We start from the raw sequence: 9,700 nt of genomic DNA, 5'->3' as shown, positions 1-9,700 counted from the left end.
AAAAAAAAAAAAAAAGCATCGACCCATCTCACTTTAGTTTTGTGTATTTCACTGTACATAAATTATATTTCAATAAAATGTATTTTTAAAAAATGTATTTGCAATGAATATGAAAGAAAGACACGGGAGAGGTAACTGTAGGGAGAAAATGGGAAGAGAACTGTTATAATGTCGTGAAACAAAATGTGTGTGAACTGCTGTATGGAAAATGAATTTGCTCTGTAAACTCACCTAAATCTCAATTTAAAAAAAAAAAAAGATAATTGCAATGAAGTCATCAATCTGCAAAATTCTATCATGTGATCTACAGCATCATTTCTGTCACCAAGGGCATATTTTCCAACTACTGATGATGATTCTTTGTTTTCATCTTTCACATTCCAGTCACCAATAATCATCAGTACATGTTGATTGCATGTTTTGTCAATTTCAGACTGGGAAGTTGGTAAAAATCTTCAATTTCTTCATCTTTGGCTTTAGTGGTTGATGCATAAATCTGAATAACAGTAGTATTCACTGGTCTTTCTCGTAGGCGTATGGATATTATCCTGTCATTGACAGCATTGTACTTCAGGATAGATCTTGAAACATTCTTTGTGATGACGAATGCCACACCATTCCTCTTCAGTTTGTCATTCCTGGTATAGTAGATCATATGACTGTCTGATTCAAAATGGCCATTTCAGCTCACTAATGCCTAGGATATCAATTTTTATTCGTTCCATAGCATTTTTGATAAGTTCCAGTTTTCCTAGATTCATACTTTGTGCATTCCATATTCCAATTATTAATGGATGTTTGTAGCTGCACAAACATATTTGTAGCTGTAGCTTCCCGTTTTGAGTCATGCCCCATGAGCAAATGAACGTCCTAAAGGCTTTACTCCATCCACATCATTAAGGTCGACTCTACTTTGAGGAAGCAACTCTTCCCCAGTCATATTTGGAATGCCTTCCAACCTGAGGGGCTCATCTTCTGGCACTATATCAGGCAATGTTTCAGGTCTATTCACAAAGTTTTGCAATACTAGGTCAGATAGTGTTTCACCCCTATTCATAAGGTTTTCACTGGCCAATTCTTTGAGAAGTGGATGGCCCCTTCCTTCCCTATCTGTCTTAGTCTGGAAGCTCTGCTGAAACTTGTTCACCAAGGGTGACCCTGCTAGTATTTGAAATACCAGTGGCATAGCCTTCAGCCTCACAGCAAGAGACAAGCCACTACAGTACGACAAACTGACAGATGACTGGTGGATGAGGTGGGTAGATATTATCAAAACTTTAGAAAGGAAAAAGAGAGTAAAGAGATATTATCTCAAGATAGCACCTACTTACTTTTCTAGAATCAAAACTTGAGAACATGGATTACTCTTTCCAGAATTTTGCACAGTGCCTAGCACATTCAATAAATGTTTCTTTCTTTTTTTTTTAATTGAGATTTGGGTGAAAGTTTACAGAGCAAATTCACTTTCCATACAGCAGCTCACATACACTTTGTCTCATGACATTGACTACAATTTACCACAATGCAACAACTCCCCTCCCACTTCTCCATAGTTACCTCTTCCTTGTGTCCTTCCCTCTGTGCCCTCTTGCCCCTTGAGATATGTCCCTGTGCATACACAGCCCTTTTATTCTCCCATGATTGTTCTCTCCAAGGAGTGTATCTACCCAGTGTAAATGTTCACCTCATATGCCTGTCTTTTGTTTGGCTGGAAGCCACAGGTGTGGGTTCAATTCCAGACCTAAGGGCAGCTCAAGGCCAGTCTCAGTGGTTCCACCAGCCTCTATCAGAGCAGCAAACCTGGTCCCCTCCTTTCTTTTTTCAAATGATTTTGAGTTTTGTTCCACACTGTTTTCCCACTCTATCCAGGATCTCCTGCATAGATCCCCCTCCAAGCTGTTGACAGTGGTAGCTGGGCACCATATAGTTCTTCTGGTCTCATAGTCATATAGGCTGAGGATCACTTGGTGTACCAGTTGGTTGGACTAATTGTTTCCATGAATCTTTGTTTTTTATCATTCTTCTTTGCTCTGGACAAGGGGAAACCCATCACTGATTGCATCTAGATGGCTGCTTGCAAGCTTTTAAGATCCCAGTCACTACTCACCAAAGTAGGATGTGGAGCAATGTTTTGTGTAGTTATGCCAATCAAGCTTGATGTCCCCTGAGACTATGGTCCTGAGCCCACAGGTTCAACTACTTGCTCCCTCTGGATAGCTGGTTGTGCCCAAGAAGTGACAACAACCTTGTCCCTTGTCAGCTCTACTATACACTTGGGAATTCTTACAGAACATACAAATAACTTGTAGAAACATTGGTCAACCCTATACATGGTCTTGGACATACTCCCTCCTGCATAGACATACCTAATAGTTCAGCCCGTCCACTCATTTATCCACCTGTATATCCATGTTTGCTTTTACTGACAACATAGTACTGTATGTGCTAAAAGGTTCATCTTTGTTGTCTGTACCTCCTATATACCTCTCTATGCTTTCCTTTTCCTCAATGCCACCATGTTGATCACTCACATCTGGTACATTGCCCTTTTCTTCACCCAAATCAATACTTGTCTCTACCTATCTCACAGTGTTCCCTCCCCTCCCACCCCTAGTAACCAACAAAGAAAGTTTCCTTCCATATAGAAACCTTTCCTTGACTTTTTACAATAATGGACTAATACAATATTTATCCTTCTGTGATTGACTTATTTCCCTAAGCATAATGTCCTCCAAGTTCATCCATGTTATGTGGTGTTTTGCAGATTCTACATTATTCTTTAGGGTTGCATAGTATTCCATTGTGTGTATGTACCATAGTTTGGTTATCCGTTCTTCAGTTGATGGACACTTAGGTTGTTTCCATCTTTTAGCTACTGTAAATAGTGCTGTGATGAACATGGGTGTGCATATCTGTTCTTGTCATGTCTCTCACTTCATTAGGATATATACCTAGTAATGGGGTTGCTGGATCAAATGGTATTTCTATTTCCAACTTTTTAAGGAATAGCGATACTGCTTTCCACAGTGGTTGTACCATTTTACAGTCCCACCAGCAGTGTATGAGAGTCCCAATCTCTCTGCATCCTCACCACCATTTGTTATTTTCTGTCTTGTTGAACTTTGCTGCTAGTGCTGGGGCAAGATGGTATCTCATTGTTGTTTTGATTTGCATCTGTCTCTCTAATAGCTAATGATCGTGAGCATTTCTTCATATGTTTGTTGGCTGCCTGAATATCCTCTTTGGTGAAGTGTCTATTAATGTCTTCTGCCCATTTTTTAATTGGATTATTTGTCTTTTTGTTGTTGAGGTATTGTCCCTTGTCAGATATGTCCTTGCTGAATATTTTTTCCCCAATCTATAGGTTCTCTTTTGACTCTTTTTGGAGAAGTCTTTGGAAGCACATAAAAATTTAATTTTTAGAAGGTCCCATTCATCTAGTTCTTCTTCTGCTCTTTGTGCATTTTGGGTTATGCTTGATAGTCTACAATAAATGTTTCTTGAGTGTCTGCTATAAATACTTTCCCTGGAAATGTCACAATCCAGTATAGTAAATGAAAGCCCAAATATCTGCTTGTAGCCCAAGCTCCTACCCACTACAGTTACGGTGGAACTGGATGGAGTTAGCCCTGTTGGGAAAGATGACATAATTGCCAACACACCTTGAAGCTCTTAGCCATAGTCTGGAAATTTGTTACTTTAGCAATGAAATGCTGCCACCTCCTGGATAGGGTGTGCCAAGTGGCCAGTAGCTGTGGCTGACTTCCTGAGAGAGTGGGAGCCAGCGGGAAGCCTGCCAGCCCTGTGGCGATCAAAAGCAAGAATCTAAACCCATGGGAGGGCTGAGTTCCCATACAGGCTTTGGTGCAACCAAATGCCAAACTGCTGGGAAATGACATAAAACCCTCCTTGACCTTTGGGGTGTGGGGTCACAGCATAATACTGGTAGTGGGTTCTTCTTGTTGACAGGCCACTCATTGACCCCAAGATTCATTATTTGATGTGGGCATTGACAATTTTCAAGGTTTATTCTCTGGTCTCTGAGCAGACCTTGCCCTGTTTTGTTTTTAGAGGTTGGATACAATCATAATCTACCCACAGCCCAGGGTGGAACTGAGACTTGTATTCCAAAGGAAACTAGAGATCTTTCTCGCACTATTAGAACTTGACATTGATAAGGTAGGTTGGAGGGTTCAGCATATAAGGGGACAGTTGCTCCTACCACGGGTAATCCTGCCTTCTTCACCCCCCAAGTCTACCTTGGTGTCTCCACGCAGAGTTTCTAGATTCATCCCTCTGCACCGCCCACTGCCCTAGCCCAAGCTCCCTTCATTCATTTCTTCTCTCAGGTTTCCCTTCCTCTTGCCTTTGCCTCATCAATTCTTCTCCACACATCTCCTGAGTTGGCCTATAACATACCCCTGAGCAGAATTCCTTGCTCTGAAATTTCAAAACATTCTCTATTATCCAAAGGCTGAAGTTAAAGTTCATAGCAGGCTTTAAAATCCCTCATCATAGGGCTCCTGTCCTTTTTGATTATTATGACACCCATATGCCCTTATCTTTCTCTTTCTGCCCTGACCACATATCTTAGGCTAGATTCTCTAGAGAAGGAAAACTAGTGAAGCATAGATGGATAGATAGAGATTGATCTCAAGGAAATGACTCACAGTTGTCAATGCTGGCCAGTCCCGAGTCCATGGGTCAGGCTGAAGGCTGAAGGGCTGAAGGCTACTTCTGACTCATATAGCTGCAGGGGCTGAAGAACCCATGATCTGCAGGTCAGACAGCAGGTTGCTGGCTCACAGGAGCCTGCTGATTCCCAAGATGGGCAGATAAGATGACAATGAACTGGATGCAAGATCTAGAGCAAGCAAGTGAGCTTTGCCAGATTGTCCATATACATACATTGGATGCAGGCCACATCCACAAGAAAACTTCCCTTACAACAGATTGGCTGATTGCATCATGTAATTGCCAAATGACATCATTATATAACTGCCCAATTACATTATTATATAACCCAAACACCAAGAATCATGGCCCAGGCAAGCTGATATGCAACCTTTGCCATACACTTGGTGTACCTGATACTCTAGTAACAACATGTTATTTGCCTCAAACATATATTTTCTATCAAGCCCTGCTTGACATGGTCTTGAGCCCTTCTCTATTAAATACAGAAAGTAATACCCATCTCATAGATGTGGAGATTACAACAAGTGTCTGTGAAACCCTTAGACATGCTTGACACATAATCAGCATGAAAATACATAATGAGCAGTATCACTGTGATCTTTCTTGCTCATGTCTGCCAGGTGAGGGCCTACTCATTTCTAGAGGTCCAGCTTCAGGAAGCCTCTGGTCTCCATGGCTGTCACTAACTTCTCCCTCCCCACCAGTCCTGTTGTGCTTGATGTCTGCTTCTATTGTAGCCCTTACTCGAATGGCCTGATATCTGTTACGTTATGTGTTCTTGGGTTATTCATGTTTGTAAACTTTGTGAGTTCTTGAGGACAGAAATTAAGTGTTAGTTTTTATATCCCTAACTCTCTACATGGCACCTATTCAGTTCACAAAATGGATGTGCAGTTGACTGTTGATTTAAACTGGTGGGAGGTTGGAGGGTGGGTTCTAGTTCTAGCCTTTCCACATGGGGTTTTCCTGGCAGAGAAGGGACACAATCAGCTGCCTTTATTTCAAAGGCCTTGCTCCAGACAAACTGGAAATCTGGGAACTGACCATCATTTTAGCAAGGTTAATCTAGACACAGATCTGTATTCCTGTACTATTCGGGGGCAAAACCAGACACCATTCCTTCCCGTCAAGGAGCTGTGGGTTCCAGCAGCTGGCTTTAATTTGGCTTTTAAGTTCCCTGATGGCCTGGAAAATCCTGAACTTGAGGGTTGGCTCCTGTTTCCTCAGGTCTGCATTTGTCACGCACCCTCCTTCAGAAGTCAGTGCGGCCATGGTAGGGAGTGACCACAAGGGGGCAGTAAAGACCCATCACTACGGAGTCAGCTTGCACCTGGGACCAAAAGTTGGCCTATAAATGCTTCAGGTCAGAAGAAAAGAAAAATACCCAGAGAAGAAAAGCAGGATTCCAAAAGGGTTAAGGGCAGCAATCAACATTTTTCCAGTCCCAAGACCTAGAAGCAGGTAAGGTTAAAACGGTACTTCCCAGATCGCCTCCCAACGTGTTTGAGTAAGTTGTTTTGCCTCAAAAAGTCAACTTCCAGTGATAGTGTAAATTATAATTCTGGAGGAGATTAGGACTGTGTTTATTATCCAAACACCATATTACAGCTTCACTGTTTACAGAGGATTTTTCACACCCATTTTCACCTGAATGTCTTATCAGCCTTAGAAGGTAGAAAATAGGAGATATTATCATTTTTGGTCCATAAAAAGTGAAACTGAGGCTCAGAAACATGAACGGACTTGCTCAAAGGCACACTGAGTTTATGGTGGAGCCAAGTCTAGATCTGAGTTCTACTGTTTCCAAATTCTTTGCTTATTTCTTCTGCTTTTCAGTTGTTTATGTTTGTTGTTGTTAGTCGGGCCCAACTCCTAGCGACCCCTCCTTGGGTTTCTGAGGCAGTATCACTAGGGAAGTAGATTGCCCCACCTTCCTTCCGAGGAGTGGCTGGTGGGTTTGAACCGCCAGCCTTCTAGTTAGCAGTCAAATTCCTTAGGCATTATGCTAGCTCCTGTTTATGTTTGTAAGCTTTGTGAATTTTTGAGAGCAAGCACTACATTAGATCTCTATTTATATTCCTGAGGTGAACCCTTTAGGACTGTGACTGGCTGGCTGTGCTGTATAAAGCCCTTCCTCTCAGGAGTTGGAGTCATGATTTTTTTTTTTTTTTTTAATCTGTTATGACTTAATAATTCTGTGATTTTGAGGCACAACCCTAACAAAGACAGTGGTGGCCTTGAAAAATCCTACTGGCAGAGCATTTCAATAAGGGTAGCCATTTGGCTATTGGCCTGTGAAGATCCATCCTTAACAATACAGGGTGGATGTAGGACAGTTTCTCAAAGTGTGGCATGGATATATCCTTGGTGTCATGAGAGTTGACTTTAGAGGGTGAGAATGAAAATGTTTAATTTTAGTAGCCACACATAAATACACACACACTCACACATTGTTGCTTAAAATGAGGTCAATTTTTAAAGTACTTTACTTAAAGACAAACAGGAAGTAAATAATAGTATGGTGGTTCACAACAGGCAGAAAACATGAAGCAGGTGTACCAATGACTGAAGTTCAGGGAACTGTGGTGTGGTGGGAGATGTACCCCGAATCACAAAATGCATTTTAAGTCTGGCTTTGTCATACTTAGACCATATCACCTTGATTAAGATGCTGACCTAAAATGAACCTTAATTTCCTCACTTGTGAAGTGGGAAAAAGAATCCCTGTCCTAGTGCAAATTAGAATCAGTGAAAGCACTTCCAAGCCTGGAAGGCTCTATGCAAATGTCTGGTGGTGATTCCCTTTTACTAAGGAGCTCTGGTGGCCTAGTGCCTAAAGCATTTGACTGCTAACTAGAAGGTTGGTGGTTCAAACCCACCAGCACTCTGGGGAAGGAATACAGGGCAATCTACTTCTGTAAAGATTTACTGCCTCAGAAACCCAGTGGGGGTCATTATGAGTCAGAATTGACTTGATGGCAATGGGTTTTCCTTTACTGAGTGAGGTCTTCCCTCCATAGCCTTCCCGCCACAGAGGATGCCTCCCACCTGGCCTCTGTGTCCCAGGATTCCAAGCACTGAATCCAGTTCAGATTACTGTCCACACCTGGGTCTGCCATTCTAAGGGTGTAGAGGAGGGTGAGGATGAAGAAATCCTGGAACCAGTCCAGGAACAAGTTCCAACACATGTCACTATTTGCTTTGTCACCCTGATTCAATGACCTCATACAAGGAAGGGAGGGAGCAGAAGGAGTAGTTCTCTTCCAGATACCTAAGGAGGCTTCTGACATCCACTGTTTACCTTGGCATGAGAGGAGCAGGCACTGGGCTGTGATTTTTAAACCCTGAGCTAATTTTGGAAGTGAAGGAGAACAGCACCTCCCATACCCAGCCAGACAGTGCCTCTTGGGGAGCAAAGGGCCAGAGCAGGCTGAGAAGGGCACCAGGGTCCAGAGTGTTACCCCCATTCCTTGGAGGGATTCTAGAATACACGGCCCTTATTCTGGGTCCTCACCAATCTTAGTGTGATAATGATAGAGCACTGAGAACTGATATGTTATCTGGTTAGGGAGGAAGAGTCTGAGGCCAGGATACCTCCTGAATTTTTAGCCTGGATCCATGGGAAAGCCAACAGACTGACAGCAGCTTCCATGACCTTAGGGGCCAGGAGGTGTTATAATTCTCACTAGATGGTGGTGGTTGCCAATGAATGATTTTTAACTCATGGTGACCCCCTGTGTGCAGAGTAGAACTGCTCCATAGGTTTTCCAGGCTGTGACCTTTTAGAAACAGACTGCCAAGCCTTACTTCAGAGGTGCTTCTGGGTGGGTCTGCATAGCAGTTAATAGTGAAATGTTTAACCATTTGTACCAAGCATGTAAATACGTTCAATAAATACTCTCTGAGCTTTTACTGGGAGCTCTGGTAGCGTAGTGCCTAAGGCATTTGACTGCTAACCAGAAGGCTGGTGATTCAAACCCACTACGCACTCCATGGAAGGAAGACTGGGCAATCTACTTTCATAAAGATTTACCTCCTTGAAAACCCAAAGGGAGTCGCTATGGTTGGAATTGACTCAGTGGCAATGAGTTTGGGTTTTTGGTTTGAACTCCTACTAGAGCACATATTGCCTGCTAGCCTTTTGGGGAAAATGCAAAACTCAAACCAAACTCACTGCCATTGACTCATACTGACTCATAGTGACCCCTATTGGGTTTCCAAGAGTGTAAATCTTTAGGGCAGTAGATCTCCCCATCTTTCTTCTGCAGAGTGGCTGGTGGCTTTGAACCACTGACTTTCTGGTTAGCAGCCAAATGCCTTATCCACTGCACCACCAGAGCTCCTTTGGGAGAACAAGGCAGCCAATATGTATTAAGACTGGGTAGGACCTTAGGGTCACAATCTTTTATCCCATCAGGATTCCTTTTTGTCATTCTTATCCCACTCCCTTGACCACCCTGGACTTCATGGTTTAAATAATTAAAATTTTTTTTTTGGTCAAATTAATGATTCATTTCCAAATCTGTGATAATCAAGTAGTAGTAGTTGTTGTTATGTGCTGTCGAGTCAGACTCGACTCATAGTGAGCCCTCCTTGGGTTTCCAAGGCAGTATCACTACGGAAGTAGATTGCCCCATCTTCCTTCTGAGGAGTGACTGGTGAGTTTGAACCACCAGTCTTTTGGTTAGCAGTCAAGTGCCTTAGGCACTATGCTACCAGAGCTCCCAATCAAGTACTAGCATAACCCAAATAAGTGCTTCAGATCAATACCAGATAATAACTAGTATTACCATACCGAGTTAGTATCCAAATAGACAAAAGCAAAGATAGTCAACCTTTTAGCTATCCTGTTTGTTTATCCTGGCTGGGGTTTTTAAAATGTAAAAAGTAGCTGGCAGACTACTCGGGGAGTCAGTTAAAGGTTCTAGAGGTGGTGACATTGCTGCTGGGTTTTGAGGGTTAAGTAAGAGTTTACAGGCAGAGAAGAGAGAGGACACCGTAG

The sequence above is a fragment of the Orycteropus afer genome, unplaced genomic scaffold (assembly GCF_000298275.1).
Source record: "Orycteropus afer afer isolate SDZICR_OR568_19922 unplaced genomic scaffold, OryAfe1.0 scaffold00054, whole genome shotgun sequence".
Classification (NCBI taxonomy): domain Eukaryota; kingdom Metazoa; phylum Chordata; class Mammalia; order Tubulidentata; family Orycteropodidae; genus Orycteropus; species Orycteropus afer.
This window is presented reverse-complemented; position numbering follows the sequence as displayed.